Source organism: Saccopteryx bilineata, chromosome 1, assembly GCF_036850765.1.
Source record: "Saccopteryx bilineata isolate mSacBil1 chromosome 1, mSacBil1_pri_phased_curated, whole genome shotgun sequence".
Lineage (NCBI taxonomy): Eukaryota > Metazoa > Chordata > Mammalia > Chiroptera > Emballonuridae > Saccopteryx > Saccopteryx bilineata.
In genome coordinates this window covers 389,707,808-389,728,560 of record NC_089490.1, presented here as the reverse complement: position 1 = coordinate 389,728,560, position 20,753 = coordinate 389,707,808, and the positions used below count along the sequence as shown (strand labels likewise).

The 20,753-nt window shown below is 42.4% G+C and overlaps 1 protein-coding gene across 3 annotated transcripts in view; it reads left to right on the top strand.

The window, feature by feature from the left end:
- Positions 1-20,753, top strand: part of CKAP5 (cytoskeleton associated protein 5) — a 124,879-nt gene that overhangs the window by 20,478 nt on the left and 83,648 nt on the right. The window lies entirely within an intron of this gene.

The window sequence follows — 20,753 nt, the reverse complement described above, 5'->3', positions numbered from 1 at the left end:
GACGGCTCTGCCCACCAGGGGGCAATACTCTGCCCCTCCGTGGCATCACGACCAGAGCCACTCCAGCGCCTGGGGCAGAGGCCAAGGAGCCATCCCCAGTGCCCGGGCCATCCTTGCTCCAATGGAGCCTCGCTGTGGGAGGGGGAGAGAGAGACAGAGAGGAAGGAGAGGGGGAGGGGTGGAGAAGCAGATGGGCGCTTCTCCTGTGTGCCCTGGCCAGGAATCGAACCCGGGACTCCTGCACGCCAGGCCAATGCTCTACCACTGAGCCAACTGGCCAGGGCCTCCTTACTGCTTATTGATATCCAGACAAAAATGACCAGATTTGACTACTTTTGGGTGTGATTTGAAAGAGTAATTTTTATTAATGTTTCTCTTTGAAAATGTTATAAAGTAGCATCCAAGATTCATATCACTGACCTGTGGTATTGCAGTGGATAAAGCGTTAACCTGGAATGCTAAAAAGTCACTGTATAGAAACCCTGGGCTTGCCTTGTCAAGACACATATGGGAGTTGATGCTTTTTACTCCTTCCCCCTTTATCTCTCTCTCTCTCTCTCTCTCTCTCTGTCTCTGTCTTTCTCCCCCCTCCTCTCTAAAATGAATAAAGTGTTGCCTGACCAGGCGGTGGCACAGTGGATAGAGCGTCGGACTGGGATGCCGAGGACCCAGGTTCAAGACCCTGAGGTTGCCAGCTTGAGCACGGGCTCATCTGGTTTGAGCAAAAGCTCACAAGCTTGGACCAAAGGTCAGTGGCTTGAGCAAGGGGTTACCGGTCTGCTGAAGGCCCTCAAATAGAAGAGAACATTAAAAACATTGCTGCTAAAAAAACCCCAAAAAACCCAAAAGAAAACATTGCTACTAAATTGCGAAAAGAACTGGCTTTAAATCATAGGTACAAAATAGTGACTTATACTGAAATGAGTACTAAGTAATAATTCACTTAAACTTGAACTCTCATATATTACTAGTAGAGGAGGAGTGCAAAATGGTTTATACAGCCACTGTAGAAAACAATTCCAGTTATGTATAAAATTAAACATACTACCCAGCATTCCCCTCCTGAGTATTTGCCCAAGAAAAATGAAAACTTATGTTCATACAAAAATCTGTAGCAGTTATTTTCATAACTGCTAAAAACTGGAAACAGTTCACATGTCCTTCAACTAGAAAGTGAATGAACAGAATGTGTTGGATCCTATGTGGGAGTACTACTCAGCAATAAAAAGGAACAAGCTACTGATATGTGAAACAAAATATGTCATCTCAGTTGGATTATACTAAGGGAAAAACCAGAGAGAAAAGACTATACTGAATGATTCTTTTTCTACACATTTTTTTAACTATTAACTTTATTTTTTTTTTATTTTAATTTTTTTTAAATTCACTTTAGAGAGGAGAGAGAGACAGAGAGAGAAGGTGGGGAGGAGCTGGAAGCATCAACTCCCATATGTTCCTTGACCAGGCAAGCCCAGGGTTTCGAACCAGCGACCTCAGCATTTCCAGGTCGACGCTTTATCCACTGCGCCACCACAGGTCAGGAAGTTAACTTTATTGATTTTAGGGAGAGGAAGGCAGAAAGTAAGAGAGAGACAGGAACATCAATCTCTTCCTGTATGTTCCCTGACTGGGGATTGAACCTGCAACCTCTGCACTTCTTGATGATGCTTTAACCAACTGAGCTATCCGGCCAGGGCTTGAATGATTCTTTTTATATGATGCTGTGGAAAAGGCAAAATTGTAGAGAGAGAATACTGATCAGTGAAGTGATTGCTTAGAGGAGAGGAGCTGACTACAAAAGAGTACAAGGGAATTTTTTTGGCTAATGGAGATGTTCTTGATTTGTGGTGATAAATACATGGCCCTATATTTGTCAAAACTCACAGAGTTTTGTACTAAACAGAGTGAATTTTACTGTATATTTCATACCTCAGAAAACCTGACTTAAAAGCCCTTAGCTCAAAAAATCTCTCCCTTCCCAGTTCTCAGTAATGCTGCTTTTGACAACTAGAACACGGGGAGGGACAGTCAGTGGGATGGAGCTATACATTTGCTTTTATTATTTATGTAGTTATTTATTTCTATTGATTTGAGAGAGAAACATCAATTTGTTGTTCCACTTATTTATGCATTTATTAGTTGATTCTCGTATATACCCTGACCGAGGACTTGAACTCACAAGCTTGTCGTATCAGGATGATGCTTTAACCAACTGAGCTACCCGGCCAGGGCTCTAAATTTTTAGTTCACTAAAAGCATTGTAATGGGTATGTACTGTACTATGCTTATTGAGATAAGCTGGATTCCTGTATCAAAGAAGGTGTTGGTCATACCTTTTAGGATAAATATTTATTGAGTATTCATTTTGTATCACACACTAGAAGAAAAAGATGATTAAGATACATTTCAGCCCTTGCCTCTGAAGGGCTGAAATGTATTCACAGTCTAATGGGAAAGCTGGTCTGCAAACCATTTTTACTCAGAATCTTTATTATATGCGGCTTAAGTGTCTGTTTGTCGCCGATAGCTTATTGGTTGCTTGCGTAACTGTACTAGCCAATGGGGTGAAGTTGCCACGGCTGAACACAAATTGAGCGGGTCAGGGGGAAGGTGAACATTTGTTTGCATTGGCAATCATCTGTTTTACATAAAAACTACGTCTTAACGTAATTTCTTTTAAGAATGCCTCCTAGAAAATACAGCACTGAAGAGGAGAGAAAAGGAGCTAAAGCTGCACAAAAACGGCTTTCTTGACAAAAAGAAACCACTGAGCAGAGAAAGACAAGGCTTGCTTCAGTCACAGAGCAAATGCGTCTTTCTCGGCAAAATGAGACTGATGAGCATAGAGAAACAAGGCTTGCCTCAGATGCAAGACAAAAAAGCCTGTCTCGACAAAATGAGTCCCTTGAACAAAGGCAGGAGAGAAATGCAAAAAAACGACAGAGTAATGCTGACCGAAATGCAAAAAGGATTAAAACAGTTTCAAACAGAGAAACTTTAATTTTTGAGCATTCCTCTGGTGACATGAATATTAAATGTGAACACTGTCAGTCCTTAAACTTCAAGTTAGAAATTAATTGATTTGACTGTGGCAAGAAAGGATTTTCTCAATGTTGCAAGTACAGAAACATTGTAGTTCCACTAATTGAGAATTATCCACCACTCTTGAATAAATTATTGACTAATCAGCATCCAAATAGCAAACAGTACATGGATAGCATTCGATCCATTAATAGTTCGTTTGCTTTTGTGTCCATGGGAAACAAACCAATTGACTTGCCTGGACCAGGACTTTATTGCTTTCGACTTCATGGTCAAGTTTACCATCAAACTGGAACTTTGCATCCTTCTGACGGGAAAAGAAAGTTTGCTCAATTATATATACTTGATCCCTCAGAAGCCAGTTCGGCACATTTAGAATGGAATAAAAGAGTTCCTGAGACCTTACTTAATGAAATGGAGGAATTATTTCAAGACATTAACCCATTTGCTACTGCATTAGCAGACACCTTTGCACAAATCATTTTAATTACAATTTATAATATCTAGAACAGCAGTCATTTCGTATGACCCCCGGGCTTTCTAGTAGTGTGATAAGCTTGATGGGGATGTAGTGAAAGAAAATCTTAATTACGTGACTCAAAAGTATCATTTACTTAGCCTTGAATTCTCTAAGACATTCCACATAAGGGTAACCTGGGCCTACTCCCTAGTAGAGCAGTTTTCTTGCCTGTCCTTTGGAATCCAAATTTTCACTTGAACTCCATTTTTTTATTTATTTATTCATTTTAGAGAGGAGAGGGAGAGACAGAAAGAGAGAGAGAGAGGGGGGAGGAGCTGGAAACATCAACTCCCATATGTGCCTTGACCAGGCAAGCCCAGGGTTTCGAACCGGCGACCTCAGCATTTCCAGGTTGACGCTTTATCCACTGTGCCACCACAGGTCAGGCCATTGAACTCCATTTGAGATGGAAGATGTTAGGGCACTTATTAATGGTCTTTAGCTTCACTAAATTGAGTCCCATACTGGTCTGGTGGTGATTAAAGCCTTTAGTAAGGTGCTTATCTAGTTTAGGTGGAAGAATACAGGCTTTAAAAACACACACACAAATATCTTTCCCAACATATGAAGGAGACACAAAATGCATTCAAACCTTGTAAGCTGAGATTGAGGAAAAATTCCCTCTATGAAAAGAAAATATAGCCTGATCTGTGGTGGCGCAATGGATAAAGCATCAACTTGGAATGCCGAGGTCACCAGTTCAAAACCCCCAGCTTGCCTAGCTAATGCACATATGAGAAATTCCCTCGCATTTCCCACTGCCCTCTCTCTCTAAAAAAAATCAATCAATAAAAAAATCTTTAAAAATAAAAGAAAATTAAAATCCATTGGTAACCTATGGAGAGTTCAGAAATCACTCTTAACTTCCTGAGATATTAATCCAGTTTCTCCTATAATTTTCTCAAAAACTCTTCATATTAAATTAGATGAATGAACAGTTGTATTTGCATGCAAGATTTCTTTGTGTAGATACCTAGACTTGTAGTGAATTCTTGGCCTTTTTTTAAAAATTGTCCAAACTTAGAAGCGGGGAGGTAGACAGACTCCCGCATGTGTCCGACTGGAATCCACCCGGCATGCCCACCAGGGGGCGATGCTCTGCCCATCTGGGGCGTTGCTTCGTTGCAGCCAGAGCCATTCTAGCGCCTGAGGCCAACTTTGCTTCAGTGGAGCCTTGGCTTCGGGAGGGCAAGAGAGAGACAGAGAGGAAGGAGAGGGGGAAGGGTGGAGAAGCAGATGAGCACTTATCCTGTGTGCCCTGGCTGGGAATCGAACCCTGGACTTCCACATGCCAGGCCAACGCTCTGCCACTGAGCCAACCGGCCAGGGCATTGGCCAGTTTTTGAAAGATTACATTTTACTCACAAGAAGAGTGTTATTTTTCTATTATGCATATTATTGTCTGGAATTCCCGGTATTATATAGAAGGAAGTTAGTGAAAGAGTGAGTGAAGCAGTACAGGCAGCCAGAAATCTTTTCTAGACCTTTGAGTTGCCATTTGAAATACCGACTGCTCAAGCTAATGAAATAAGCAGCATATTAAAGGGGCTATATATTTATCATGTTGCTTTGGCTGTTTCCTGCAGCAATTTTTCTGAACCCTGGATTAGAATTGTGATACTAGGAACTGGTCATCTCCTTTGTTTCTGCATCATTACATGTGTTGCCACTAAAAAAGACGTCCAGCTAACCATGGTGGAGGCTTCCTGGTTGGTCCTTAATTTGCCTCTTGCCTTAGAAATCCTGTAGGCTAGATGGGGCACCCTAGTCCTGTGGACTTCCAGGCCAAGTACAGCGGCCCCTTTAAACTGTTAGCGTTTGCAGGGAGGGGCAGGCACTCTGGCAGCATGCTCTGGGCCCCGCCCCTGGAGGAGGAGTTTCCCAGCCGGCCAGCCGCACCAATGCTGCTGCCCTCCCGGTATTCCTGCTGATTCTGCTCGGACATTAGGGCTCCTGACCTCTCCCTGCCTGGGAGCGTAAGTGTCAAACTGCGGGTGAGGGTCAAGCATCCCATGCATGCCCATGCCGGCAGCCCTGGTGGGCAGTACAGGGGACTTTCCTGGCCCATCAGAGGCTAAAGCAGCGAAAGAGCGTAAACAATGCTGGCTGCAGTCGGCTAAAGCCTAGGGCATCTGCTCTACTTCTGGGTGACAGTGGCCCTTGAGTGCTTGTTTGGAAATGCAGTGATTGAGCGGTGCCCACGACCTAGGTTTGCCTCCCCGCGTTCCAACTTTGAGTGAGGAGACGATTGCTTTTACCCAAGTATAACCTGGTTGAGCTGGATAGGTGCAACTGAATCCAGTGCCCTTGGGCCTTGGGTCCTTGGCCTGGGATTTGGGGACCCGAGTAGCTTTGTACAATTGAGCAGTAACTCTCAAAGTTGACCTAATTTACAGCCAGGTTTAGTTTTCAGCCTCCCCAGAGGCCCTTGTTGGTGTCGGGTCCACCTTTTGGAGACATTGATAGTAATCATCTGTTAGGGAGAGTCCAGTTAACTCTTTCCTGCTGATGTGTAGTATGATGTGAAAGAGACAGCCCTGTACCCTTTCCCCTCTCTGAAGGACTTTGTGGGAGGCCACCATCCTAGGACTAGAACAGCAAGCACACCCAAGTTTGTTGAAATAACCTTCTAGAAAAGCATTTCAGATTTCTGGCCCTCTGAAAATGAATAATACTCCAGCAAGAGGATGATATTTGTCCATGTTAATGGGAATTACCTCGAGGCTGTGAGGTTTCTTAATTAAAAGGAGACTTGTCATTTTGTTACTGGCTACTTTGAGATTTTATCTGGTTTGGCCAAGTAATAAAAATCTTAACTTTTGTATGCCAGTTACATAATTGCCATGCTTCTTTAATCCAGTTGTTATTTATTCCTAGACATAGTTTGAGTAAAGATTTCTAGGCATCTGTGTATTCTGTTTTATTCTTTTTTTATAATTATTTTCTTTTTTGCAATGAGATTATAATCACACCTCTTTGGTCATTCAAAGGGGGTTGCTTTTTGAGTGGGCAAAAGTTTTCCTCAAACTTCCCTCAGACTCATTCTGTGTTTCTGCAGTAGCATTTCCTTAGCCAGAAGTGAGAGTCTAGGAATGGTAATCAGATCCAGATCTCTTGTATTGTGTTAGTGAAGAGCTTTTGTAGGTCAAGGGCTTGGAAATTAGCCATAAAATAGTTTCACTGTCATAGCTTCTTCCCAAGTAGAAAGCTAAAACAGTCCGTTTAGTGGCTGTATAATTATTTTTGTAGATTGTCAAGGTACAGGGAAGGGTACCACACTTGGACCTTTGGGTGATGGGGAAGAGTAGTGGACTAAGAGATAGGTGACATAGATTCTAGAACCAGCTCTCTAACATTACTTGTGACTTACTCTATCCGTGCCTTATTTTATCTGGTTGATGAATAAGAAAATTCATAGATTGCTTGAGTCTGTATGTTATGATAGTATATAGTGCATATTTAATAGGTAATTTGTTATTTGAATACAAAACTGAAAAATCAGTCTGAAATTTATTCTAAGTTCTGCCTTGGAAACATTTCTTAACCTCTGGTCTAAAAATAAATTACATCTAAACCTTTTTCAGCAGTAGTGTGGAATATATGGTATTTGAAATTTTTGGAAGACATTTTAGATACATCATTGGTACAAGATTAAAATATTTCTGAAGAACAGGTTTATTTTATAGCTAGCCTTCTTTTTTTTTTTTTTTTTTTTTTCCATTTTTCTGAAGCTGGAAACAGGAAGAGACAGTCAGACAGACTCCCGCATGCGCCCGACCGGGATCCACCCGGCACGCCCACCAGGGGCGACGCTCTGCCCACCAGGGGGCGATGCTCTGCCCATCCTGGGCGTCGCCATGTTGCGACCAGAGCCACTCTAGCGCCTGAGGCAGAGGCCACAGAGCCATCCCCAGCGCCCGGGCCATCTTTGCTCCAATGGAGCCTTGGCTGCGGGAGGGGAAGAGAGAGACAGAGAGGAAAGCGCGGCGGAGGGGTGGAGAAGCAAATGGGCGCTTCTCCTGTGTGCCCTGGCCGGGAATCGAACCCGGGTCCTCCGCACGCTAGGCCGACGCTCTACCGCTGAGCCAACCGGCCAGGGCTATAGCTAGCCTTCTTAACTTTGCCTCTGTTTTAGGCTTCTAGGGTAAAACCTGAGAGCTCTGAATAATTTGAAATTTTAAAATATTTGTAGTATGGACTAAATTGAATGAACCATAGCAATCATTATATATACATTATATAGTTCAAATTAATTTTATTAATGCTTCTTTTTGTTGGCAATTTTATTCACTCATAAAGCATAAAACCCTGCTATGTAGTGAAAACTTGGTTTTCTGTGTCTTATGTTTATAAAATCCAAATCCCTCTGTTTGTCGCTGGTGCCACATATCTAACCACTTGAATATCATATTTCTTAAGTCTAAAACCAAACTTAATCATATTTCTTACCTCTTCTTTACTTCCCCCAAACAACCCAGAACTTCTGACATATTTTTTGTCATTAATACCACAGTTCCCTCCACACCTGGACTGGAAGCTCCTACCTATGACTCTTCTTCCTATTTCCACATCCTTAGTTGCTAAGGCTTATTGATTCTACTTTAATGTAACTCCCTGCCTACCCTTTCCTGGCAGATTTCTACTGCCAAAACCCCTTTCTGGCTTCTGTTTATCTTTGTCCTAGAATACTGCAATAATTTGCTCTCAAGAATCTACTTTCTTTTTCTTTCAATTCATTCTACATAGACTTTTCTGAAGTAGACAGGGTCACATCATTGCCCTGCTTCAGTTCATCAGCATCCTCTGCTGTTTAGTTTAAATTCATGATCTGACCCTGGTCTACTTTTTTTTTTAAGCAAGAGAGAGAGAGACAGACAGACAGAGAGATGAAAAGCATCAACCCATAGTTGCAGCACTTTAGTTGTTCATTGATTTCTTTCTCATGTGTACCTTGACCAGGGAGCTCCAGCCCAGCCAGTGACCCTTGGGCTCAAACCAGTGACCACGGGATTATATCTACGATCCCACACCCAACCGGCAACCTCGGGGCCTGGGTCCTCAAGGTCCTCAGGTTGACACTCTCTCCACTGTGTCACCACCTGGTCAGGCCCTGGTCTACCTTTTTGATCTTAGATTTTGACAAATTGGGGCCATTTAGTGTTCTCTAAATATATTTTGTACTTTACTACATGCAAGACTTTGCCTTTCTTGTTTTCTCAGTCTAGAACATCTATTCCACCCTGGTTTTGTTTTTGTTTTTTGAAAAAGCCCACCTATCATTCATCACTGGTTCAGATGCTTTTTTTTTTTTCTTTTACAGAGACAGAGAGAGTCAGAGAGAGGGCTAGACAGGGACAGAGAGAGATGAGAAGCATCAATCATTAGTTTTTCATTGCGCGTTGCAGCACCTCAGTTGTTCATTGATTGCTTTCTCATATGTGCCTTGACCACAGGCCTTCAGCAGACCAAGTAACCCCTTGTTGGAGCCAGCGACCTTGGGTTCAAGCTGGTGGGCTTTTCCTCAAACCAGATGAGCCTGCGCTCAAGCTGGCAACCTCGGGGTCTTGAACCTGGATCCTCTACATCCCAGTCCAACATTCTATCCAATGAGTCACCACCTGGTCAGGCCATGGGTTGATTCTTGTATGTGCCCTGATTGATATCCAGCACGCAGCCTAGGCATGTCAGAATGGCGCTCTAACCATCTGAGTTACCAGGCAGTTTGAGTTTTTGTTGTTGTTGTTTTAAAGATTGTGTTTTTTATTTGACAGAGTATGGGGCGGAGCATGAAGTATCAACTCATAGTTGTTCATTGATTGCTTGTGGTGTGTGCCTTGACCATGGGGGTTTCAGCTGAGCTAATGACCTTGGGCTCAAGCCAGCAAGCATGGAGTCATGTCCGTGATCCCATGATCAAGCCAGTGACTCTGCACTCAAGCTAGTGACCTCGGGGTTTTGAACGAGGGTCCTCAGCATCTCAGGTCAATGCTTTATCTATTGCGCCACCACCAGGTCAGACCTTTGCCTATTTTTTAATCAGGATTTTTTGTTATTGTTGAGTTCTAGAAGTTCTTTATGGTACTTTAGTTCTTTTTATTACTGACTAATACTTCACTGTATGGATTTACCACATTTTATTTATCCATTCATCAGTGGATGGGCATTTGGCTTGCTTCCATTCTTTAGCTATTATGAATGTTAGTTTGGTTTTAATTTGTCATGTGTATTGAAAATAGTACTGCATTTCTTTGAAGAAATCATTTGAGCTTTTAATTTGTGTGACTTTTCATGAAATTGTTAAGTTTTATTCGACATCTATTCTATTTTATATAGACTCTGAGGTTCCTGTTCATTACTTTCTGAATATGTTCTGAATGTTTCCAAGGCCTTTATTTCCTTTATGATAATAGTTAAAATAAAAGCAAAGCTTAGTTTTAAATAGTGGTTACTTTAATGCTGCCCACACCCAAAATGTTCTAGAATTGTATTCAGACATTAGAACTGATAGGAATTATAGAGATCATAGTCTGCCACCCTTTTTGTTGTTAACCTCAAAGAAGGATTTTCCTTTTCAACTGATAGAGTCAACTCTCAATGGAGTAAGGATTTCTGGGGGCAGGGAATGACTGCATGGGTAATCCCTAATTACACTTAAAACTGTAGTCATTCCCTTCATAACCAAGGTCAGGTTAAAGTAGTTTTAAGGCCTAATTGGGTGGTTCAACTTGATTATTAGGCAGCTGCTAATTAGGTGTGGTTCGCTTTTACCAATTAGCTGCACTTGACTGTATTTCCCCATGTATAAGACACACCCTTTTTTGAAAAATTTGGGGTCTAAAAACTGGGTGCATATAATACAGTGGTTGTAGATTGTTTTACTTGCATTTCCCACACACTTATTTTTGCGTTATTGCTGTAGTTTTTTTTTACTTGGATTTCCTGCTTTTTGGCACTTATTACCTTTGCGCTCATTGTTTCGTACTTGTTACTGGTATATTACGGTAGGTTACATTTTGCCACGTTCTGCCCAGAAATGGCTCAGAAAAGATTTTCATACAGTGCTGAATTCAAGTTGAAAGTTATCCAGTTTGCAAAAGTGAATGGAAATCGTGCTGCTGAATGTAAGTTTGGTCCTCCTCCAACTGAGAAATCAGTTTGAGACTGGCTGGGCTATGGGAAGAAGAGGCCATGAGAGGCAAGTCAGCAAAATGGCCTGATTTAGAGAGAGTTGAAGATATAGATTGAAGAGCAAAGGGCAATTGGAATTCCTGTGTCCACAAAGGTGGTATTCCTGTGTTCACAAAGATGATTCAGCATGAGGCAAGAAGAACTGCTGATGAAAAAGAATTACTCATTTCTTTTTCTTTTTCTTTTTTTACAGGGACAGAGAGAGAGTCAGAGAGAGGGATAGATAGGGACAGACAGACAGGAACGGAGAGAGATGAGAAGCATCAATCATCAGTTTTTTGTTGTGACACCTTAGTTGTTCATTGACTGTTCTCTCATATGTGCCTTGACCATGGGCCTTCAGCAGACCGAGTAACCCCTTGCTCGAGCCAGCGACCTTGGGTCCAAGCTGGTGAGTTTTTTATTTTTGTTTTTGTTTCTCCCTCAAGCCAGATGAGCCGGCACTCAAGCTGGCGACCTCGGGGTCTTGAACCTAGGGCCTCCGCATCCCAGTCCGACGCTGTATCCACTGCACCACTGCCTGGTCAGGCAGAAGTTACTGATTTCAAAGGAGGACACAATTGGTGCTTCAGGTTCATGAAACAGAATGGACTAAGCATGCGAACACGCACCAGACTTGCCCAAAAGATGCCTGAAAGCTATGAGCAGAAGGTCCATTGAATTTTATCGTTTTGTCATTCCTGTTGGAAGACACATCAGTTTGAGTTGGGATAGATTATAAATATGAACAAAGTCGCCCTTCAATTTGATGTACCAAGTAACAGACTGTTGATATGAAAGGAGTGAAAACCTAAGTGTGAAGACAAGTGGACACAAAAAGGGCCATTATACAGTTCTAGCTTGTTGTGCTGATGAAACCAAGCTGCCTCCTATGCTGATTTTCAAATGCAAAACAATGCCAAAAAAAGACATTCCTTGAGGAGTGGTTGTCTGCGTTCAAGACAAGGGTTGGATGGATCAGGACAGGATGAAGATCTGGTTTGAGAAAGTTTGGAGAAGGAGACCAGGTGGGCTCTTATGCAAACCTGCTCTATTGGTGCTTGATCAGTTCAGAGCACACATAACAAAAAACACAAAGAAGATTGCTGCAGAGCAAAAAACAAAACTTGCCATCATACCTGGAGGCTTGACATCCCAGCTCCAACTATTTGATGTCAGCATTACAAACCCTTCAAAGCTGCCATGAGAGATGAATGGGAACCAATGGATGAAGTCTTCTGGGGACAATTTGACACCAGCAGGAAGAGTGAAGAAGCCAACTAAAGAAGTTTGTACCTGGGTGAAAAGGTCCTGGAATAATATCAAGATTGAGATCATTATCAAGTCATTTAAGAAGTGTGACATTTCAAATGCCATGGATGGAACTGAGGACAAGGCAATTATGAAGACAGTGATTCATTATCAGACACAGATGAGGACAAGCTAATGGATGGGAGTTTTGACAGTGATGAGTTGTATGAATTTTATGATGAATAAAACTTGATTTCAATAACTATGTAATACTTTTTTTTTTTCAAATTTCTGGCCCCAAAATACATGGGGAAGTACAGTAAATTTCTCTAAATTCCCTTAGTCCTTTAGGAGGCAAATAAACTTGCTTTTTATATATACTCTCATTTACTCTTTATATTTTAATTGAGTTAGGTAATTACCAAAATAAACCTTATTATTTATAAAATATGAATAGTTTTCACTGTAGATCATCTAGAAACCAGATACAGTAAATTGTAGGGATTTCACCAAACTAGGAACCAAGAAATCTCTTGTAGAGCATCTTTCATCTCCCCTACTTACATGACTGCTATACACATCTACACTTGTCTAGGATGCATCTCAAACTCAGCTTCTCCAAAACTCATCTTGTCCAAAACTCATCTTGTCCAAAACTCATCTTCATCCCTCTCTTCCACTCCTTCTATATTCACTCAGTAAGGACATTTTTTGACAGTCTTTATATCTCTAACACCCATCTACTTTTCTCCATCTGCATTGCTACTGCCCTTAGGTCCAAGCTACCATCATCTTTTTTTTTTTTGGGGGGGGTGACAGAGACAGAAGGAAAGATAGGGACAGACAGACGGGAAGGGAGAGAGATGAGAAGCATTAATTCTTTGTTGCAGCACTTTGTTGTTCATTGATTGCTTTCTCATATGTGCCTTGACCAGGGGGCTACAGCAAAATGAGTGACCCCTTGCTCAAGCCAGCGACCTTGGGCTCAAGCTGATGAACCTTGCTCAAACCAGATGAGCCAGCTCTCAAGCTGGCAACCTCAGGGTTTCGAACCTGGGTCCTCCAGGTCCCAGTCCAACACTCTATCCACTGTGCCACCACCTGGTTAGGCCAAGCTACCATCATCTTTCATTTAGACTATAGCCTTCTGATTTCCCTCAGTTTTTACTGCCTTCTAAGCTATTCTTTACATTGCTTTTACATATATATTACATGGTCTTCTAAAAATGTAAGTTTGATGTGTATATAATTTTTTCTCTACTTAATAATCCTTCAAAGTCTTATTTTACCTTTGGGAGAAAGTACAAATTTCTTAACATTGTTTATAAGTCCTTTTAGGATCTAACCTTTAAGTATTTTCCAGCCTAACTCTACACCCCCTACTTTTCTTGTGGCATTTATATTTTACCTTTGCTGAACTTGTTTCAGTGTCTCAGACAACCCTAATTAAAGAAGCTAGAATAGGCACTATGGCTGTTTTTAAACTCTTTATCTCCATTTCTGTACTTATCTGAATGGTAAGTTTGTGAACCAGCAGAAGTCTTTGAACCACACTTAGAGTGGCCCTGAGTTGTAGCACAACATATGTATGAATTTTATAAATCAAATTTTGAATGATAAAAGGAAGTTATGGAGACCTGACCAGGTGGTGGCGTAGTGCATAAAGCGTCAGACTGAGATGTGGAGGACCCAGGTTCAAACCCCAAGGTTGCCAGCTTGGGCTCACCCGATTTGAGCTTGGGTGCTTGGGTTCGCCCGACTTGAGCACAGGCTTACCCAGCTTGAGCATGGGGTCACTGGCTTGAGCAAGGGGTCACTCGCTCTGTTGTAGCCCCCCTCCCCCCCCACCCTGTCAAGGCACAAATGAGAAAGCAGTCAATGAATAACTAAGGAGACTAAGGAGCCACAATGAAGAATTGATGCTTCTCATCGCTCTCCCTTCCTATCTGTCCCTATCTGTCCCTCTCTCTGTCACACACACAAAAAAGTAAGTTATGGAGGATTTCTTACAGTATAACATTTTTCTAAAGCTCACAAACAAGAGCAGTTAATTTTGTTGTTTAGAGATATGTGACTGAGAATATGGCATAGATTAAACAAACTTCTGTGAGGGGAAGGATGGAGTAGAAAAGAAATACACAGGTGCAGCCTGACCAGGCTGTGGTGCAGTGGGTAGAGCATCGGCCTGAGATGTTGAGGACCCAGGTTCAAAACCTCAAGGTTGCTGGCCTGAGCATGGCTCATCTGGCTTGAGCTTGGGGTTGCCAGCTTGAGCATAGGGTTGCTGGCTTGAGCGTGAGATCATACACATGACCCCGTGGTCACTGGCTTCAGCCCAAAGGTCACTGGCTTGAAGCCCGAGGTCACTGGCTTGACCAAGGAATCACTTGCTCTGCTGGAGCGCCTTCCGCCCTAGTCAAAACACATATGAGAAAGCAATCAATGAACAGCTAAGGTGCCACAACAAAGAATTGATACTTCTCATCTCTCTCCTTTCCTGTCTGTTTCTCTCTCTCGAAAAAAAAAGAATGCACAGGTATAGTAATAATATTGGTAGTACAGCCCTGGCCGGTTGGCTCAGCGGTAGAGCGTCGGCCTAGCGTGCGGAGGACCCGGGTTCGATTCCCGGCCAGGGCACATAGGAGAAGCGCCCATTTGCTTCTCCACCCCTCCGCCCCGCCTTCCTCTCTGTCTCTCTCTTCCCCTCCCGCAGCCAAGGCTCCATTGGAGCAAAGATGGCCCGGGCGCTGGGGATGGCTCTGTGGCCTCTGCCCCAGGCGCTAGAGTGGCTCTGGTCACAACATGGCGACACCCAGGAGGGTCGCAACATGGCGACGCCCAGGATGGGCAGAGCGTCGCCCCCTGGTGGGCGTGCCGGGTGGATCCCGGTCGGGCGCATGCGGGAGTCTGTCTGACTGTCTCTCCCTGTTTCCAGCTTCAGAAAAATGCAAAAAAAAAAAAAAAAAAAAAAAAATGGTAGTACAAAGTGGATACAAAAAATAATATTGTTAGTACAAAGTGAATTTTCAGTTTGGATGGTAGGTCAATTTTATTGTAACGCTTCATAAAAAACTTGCATATGTTTTTTGTATATGTAAATTAAATTCTAAAATTAATTTTATAATTAAAATAATTATGGGGGAAGTTAGTGGAAAAGTGCTTTTTAAAAAAATACATCAGCCTGACCAGATGGTGGCACAGTGGATAGAGCATTGGACTGGGATGTAGAAGACCGGGGTTCGAGACCCCAAGGTCGCCAGCTTGAGCGCGGGCTCATCTAGTTTGAGCAAAAAGCCCACCAGCTTGGACCCAAGGTTGCTGGCTCCAGCAAGGGGTTACTCGGTCTGCTGAAGGCCCGCAGTCAAGGCACATATGAGAAAGCAATCAATGAACAACTAAGGTGTTGCAACGCGCAATGAAAAACTAATGATTGATGCTTCTCATCTCTCTCTCTGTTCCTGTCTGACCCTGTCTATTCCTCTCTCTGACTCATTCTCTGTCTCTGTAAAAAAAAAAACACAAAAAAACATCAATCCCAAGAGACAAACACAAAGGCAGAGCAAGAGTCCTCAGTGTCAACATGCATACGCAAATTCTGTGCTTATTATTTCAGTGGCTGAGGAGGTTTGGGTATGAAACAGGCCTTGCCTTTTCATAGAAAGAGCATACATACTAACTTTTAAAAACTCAGATTTAATGTAGTAGAAGCCATTTCAGAAAGTATAACACAATGACATTAAAATTTTCTATGTGGCACTTAGGTTGGATAACCTGCCTCTTTATGTTTCCAAAAGGAAACAACAGGAAAAGTAGAAAAGTATTGTGGTGAACTCTTAGAATACTGACAATTGAATATTGTTCACATTCTCTTGGTTGGAAAATGTTTTAAAAGATTTCATTGAGGCCCTGGCCGGTTGGCTCAGCGGTAGAGCGTCAGACTGGCGTGTGGGGGACCCGGATTCGATTCCCGGCCGGGGCACATAGGAGAAGCGCCCATTTGCTTCTCCACCCCTTCCCCTTTCTCTCTTCCCCTCCCGCAGCCAAGGCTCCATTGGAGCAAAGATGGCCCGGCGCTGGGGATGGCTCCTTGGCCTCTGCCCCAGGCGCTAGAGTGGCTCTGGTCGCGGCAGAGCGACGCCCCGGAGGGGCAGAGCATCGCCCCCTGGTGGGCGTGCCGGGTTGATCCCGGTGCACATGCGGGAGTCTGTCTGACTGTCTCTCCCCGTTTCCAGCTTCAGAAAAAAAAAAAAAAAGTTGTAAAAAAAAAAAAAAAGATTTCATTGAGTGTTACTTTTTGAAAAACAGGTGAGAAAGATTGCTTTTGCGATCTCGAACTTGTGCCAAGAAAGTAATGTTAGAGGTTTTCAACCCAGGCTGCACTTTAGAATCACTTTGGGACGTAAAAAAAATAATTTATTGAAGTGAAATTCACATAACTTAAAACTTAATTGTTCATTTTAAATGAACAATTCAAATGGCATTTTGTAAATTCACAATATACAAGGCAACCATCACCTCTTTCTAAAGCATTTCCATCTCTCTGCAGTAAAACTCCTGACCCATTAAGCAGTTTCCACCCAATTCACCCTCTCCCAAACCCTGGCAACCACCAATCTGCTTTATATCTCTATGGATTGATGTGTTATAATTCTAGATTTTGTTTTTTCCTAAAGTGGAATCATACAAAAGGGTTTTTTTGTGTTTGGCTTCTTTCATTTAGCATCATGTTGGTGAAGTTCATCCAGTTACAGCATGCATCAGTACTTCCCTCACTCCTTTTTATGGCCTAGTAGTAAATAGTCCATTGTATGTACATACCATAGTTTGTTTATTCTACAAACTGGATAAACAGTTTGGATAGTTGGACTGTTTTTTGGCTATTGTGAATAGTGCTGCTATGAACATACATATGTATGTACTTGTTGGAGTACCCGTTTTTAGTTCTTTTGTGTATTAAGCTAGGAGTGGAATTACAGAACCATATAATTCAGTTTAACTTTTTTTTTTCTATTGCAAGTTTTATTGTTTTTGTTTTTACAGAGACAGAGAGAGAGTCAGAGAGAGGGATAGATAGGGACAGACAGACTTTTAAAAACTCAGACTTTTAAAAACTCTCTCAGGAACGGAGAGAGATGAGAAGCATCAATCATCAGTTTTTCGTTGCGACACCTTAGTTGTTCATTGATTGCTTTCTCATATGTACCTTGACCGTGGGCCTTCAGCAGACTGGGCAACTCCTTGCTCGAGCCAGCGACCTTGGGTCCAAGCTGGTGAGCTTTGCTCAAACTAGATGAGCCCACGCTCAAGCTGGCAACCTCAGGGTCTCAAACCTGGGTCTTCTGTATCCCAGTCCAACACATTATCCACTGTGCCACCACCTGGTCAGGCTCTATGTTTAACTTTTTAATTTTTTTTTTTTTTTTTTTTCATTTTTGTGAAGCTGGAAACAGGGAGAGACAGTCAGACAGACTCCCGCATGCGCCCGACCGGGATCCACCCGGCACGCCCACCAGGGGCAACGCTCTGCCCACCAGGGGGCGATGCTCTGCCCATCCTGGGCGTCGCCATGTTGCGACCAGAGTCACTCTAGCGCCTGGGGCAGAGGCCACAGAGCCATCCCCAGCGCCCGGGCCATCTTTGCTCCAATGGAGCCTTGGCTGCGGGAGGGGAAGAGAGAGACAGAGAGGAAAGCGCGGCGGAGGGGTGGAGAAGCAAATGGACGCTTCTCCTGTGTGCCCTGGCCGGGAATCGAACCCGGGTCCTCCGCACGCTAGGCCGACGCTCTACCGCTGAGCCAACCGGCCAGGGCCTAACTTTTTAAATTTTAAAGGAACCACTAAAATTGTTTTACATAATGACTGGACTACTTTGTATTTATTTGGGGGACTTTAAAAATATAGAAATCTAATAATTTCTATTATATTTGGCAAACATCAGTGTACATTTGTTTGAAAAATTAAAAATGACTGATCCTTCACTATAGATTTTGAGAAGCACTACATAATTCATTCAATTTTGTTGCTATATAATATTACACTAGGGGAATATACATCACTATTCTTTTTGATGAACTTATGAAATGTTTTCAACTTTCACGAACAACAGTGCTACAGATATCCTTGTATAGGTCTTCTGGTGTGGTTGGCATCAACATCTAGGATATATATCTAGGAATGGAATTGCTGAATAGTAGGGTATGTGCATCTTCAACTTAAATAATACTATACTGTATTCCAAACTGTCATACTATTTTATCTCCTGCCATTACTGTATTTGAGTTTCTGTTCTCTACTAAGGTTTGACTCCTATTCTAAAATGTGCTGCTGTTGTTTTACAGGGTCCTGGGAATTTTAGAGAGTTCTTAAAGTTCCACTTTAGTCTAATAAACTTTTACAATTCAATCTTTGAATATTTAACTTTCCCTGGAATATATCCTACACTTTCATGGGACAAAGCAGGTTGTAAAGGACGAGGCATAGCCTTTGAGTCTTAGTGTGATCTCACTGCCTACCAGTTGTGTTGTTTTGGGAAAGTTACTTAATTTTTGTGGGCCTAGTGTGTAAAGTGGAAAAATACCTTTCTTTCATGTAGTTGTTAGTACAAAGTGAATTAACCTGTTTAACCAGTATTTTGAACAGTGCCTGATTCATAGCAGACACTATCAAGGTATATATATTAAACAAATATTTATTGGAGATCTCTTTTATGTCAGACCAGTACTGGGAGTAGAGAGGAGAGATAAACAGAATCCCTTCTATGTTACTGATTGATTGATTGATTGATTGATTGATTTGCAAGAGAGACAGGAAAAAAGAGGAGAAGCATCAACTCATAGTTGTGTCACTTTAGTTGTTCATTGAATGCTTCTCATACATGCCTTGATGGTGGTAGGTGGGGGACTCCAGCCGAGCCAATGACCCCTTTCTCAAGCCAGTGACCATGGGATCATCAACATGGTCAAGCTGGTGACTCTGGGCTCAAGCTGATGAGCTTGTGCTCAAGCCAGGTGAGCCTCAGCTCAAGCCAGTGATCTAAGGGTTTCAAACCTTAGACCTCAGTGTCCCAGGTTGATATTCTATCCACTGTGCCACCACTGGTCAAACGATGTTATTTATAATACTGAAAAATTGGAAACAATTTAAATTCTAACAGTAGGATTGATGATAAAAATGCAGTGCTATGCAATCTTTAAATATCATGTTCTCAAATATGGGAGAATGTTTGTGACCATATAAGGAAAAGATTACAAGAGGATTAATTTTTAATCATGTAATTTATGTACTGTATGTGCTTTGAAAAAAATTTGGAAGGACTCAAGTGGACACATACTTTAGTGTTCATCAAGGTGGTAAAATTGTGTTTTAATACTTTCCTTCTGGGCCCTGGACAGCTGGCTCAGCAGTAGAGCATTGGCCTGGCATGTAGAAGTCCCAGATTCGATGCCTGGTCAGGGCACACAGGAGGAGTGACCATATCCTTCTCCACACTCTTCCCCTCCTGCTTCTCTCTCTCTCTCTCTCTCTTTTCCCTTCTCCCTCCTCCCCTCCTGCAACCATGGCTTGAATATTTGACCCCCGGTGCTGAGGATGGCTCCTTGGTCTTGCCTTAGGTGCTGAAATAGCTCCATTGCCAAGGAATGGAGCAGCAGCCCCAGATGGCCAGAGCATCATCCTGTAGGGGGCTTGCCTGGTGGACCCCCATCGGAGCACATGGGAGTCTGTCTCCCTGCCTTCCTGCTTCTCACTTAAAAAAAAACCCAAAATAAAACAAAACAACTTTCTTTCCTTATATATTTTCTGTACTTTACATGTTTTCTGCAGGTAGCATATATTAACTTTTATAATCAGAAAGAAATGTTATCTATGAATAGCATAAAGTTATTAAAAGAATGCTGATTATAAACCTTACTAACTAAAAAGTTGGTTATATATAAAGTTTATAACAGTTCATTCATGGATTTAATTTTTTACTAGTAGCATTGGGATTTTTCCATGTTGATTATTTTCTATAAGGAACTTTAGGTTAACAGTTGAAAGAATGAAGTTCTTTGGAATTCTTCTCTTGGTCTTTTAAAAAAAAATTATTATTTTTTTCCCATTGACTTGAGAAAGAGGGAGAGAAAGGAAAGGGGAGAGGGAAGGGAGGGAGAGAGAAAGAGAAGCATCAACTCATTGTTTCACTTAGTTATTCCAATTAGTTGTTCCATTTAGTTGTGTACTCATTGATTGCTTCTCCTATGTGCCCTGACTAGGGCTCAAACCCTCAACCTCAGTGCTTCAGGATGACGCTGTATCCACTTAGCCACCTGGCTAGGGTCTCTTTTGCCCTTTTAAAAGGCCAAGTAGCTAAACTCTTTGGTTTTATTCTAGTTTTGTCATATACCTTAAGAGGTTCCCATTTGGGAAAATATATAAGCATCATTTAAAAAATATGTATATATTGTGTTTTTTTGTTTTGTTTGAGAAAGAGAGACAGGAAGGAGAGAGGGATGAGAAACATCATCTCATAGTTGCAACACTTGAGTGCATTGATTGCTTCTCATACTTGCCTTGGCCTCGGGCAGGCTCCAGCTGAGGCAGTGAACTTTTGGCTCAAACCACTGACCATGGGATTATGTCTAAAATCCCACATTCAAGCCAGCAACCTTGAGCTCAAGCTAGTGAGCCCATGCTCAAGCCAGGGACCTCGGGGTTTTGAACCTGGGACCTCAGCATTCCAGGTTGTCACTCTGTCCTCTGTGCCACCACTGGTCCAGTCAAATAGTACCCTTTCT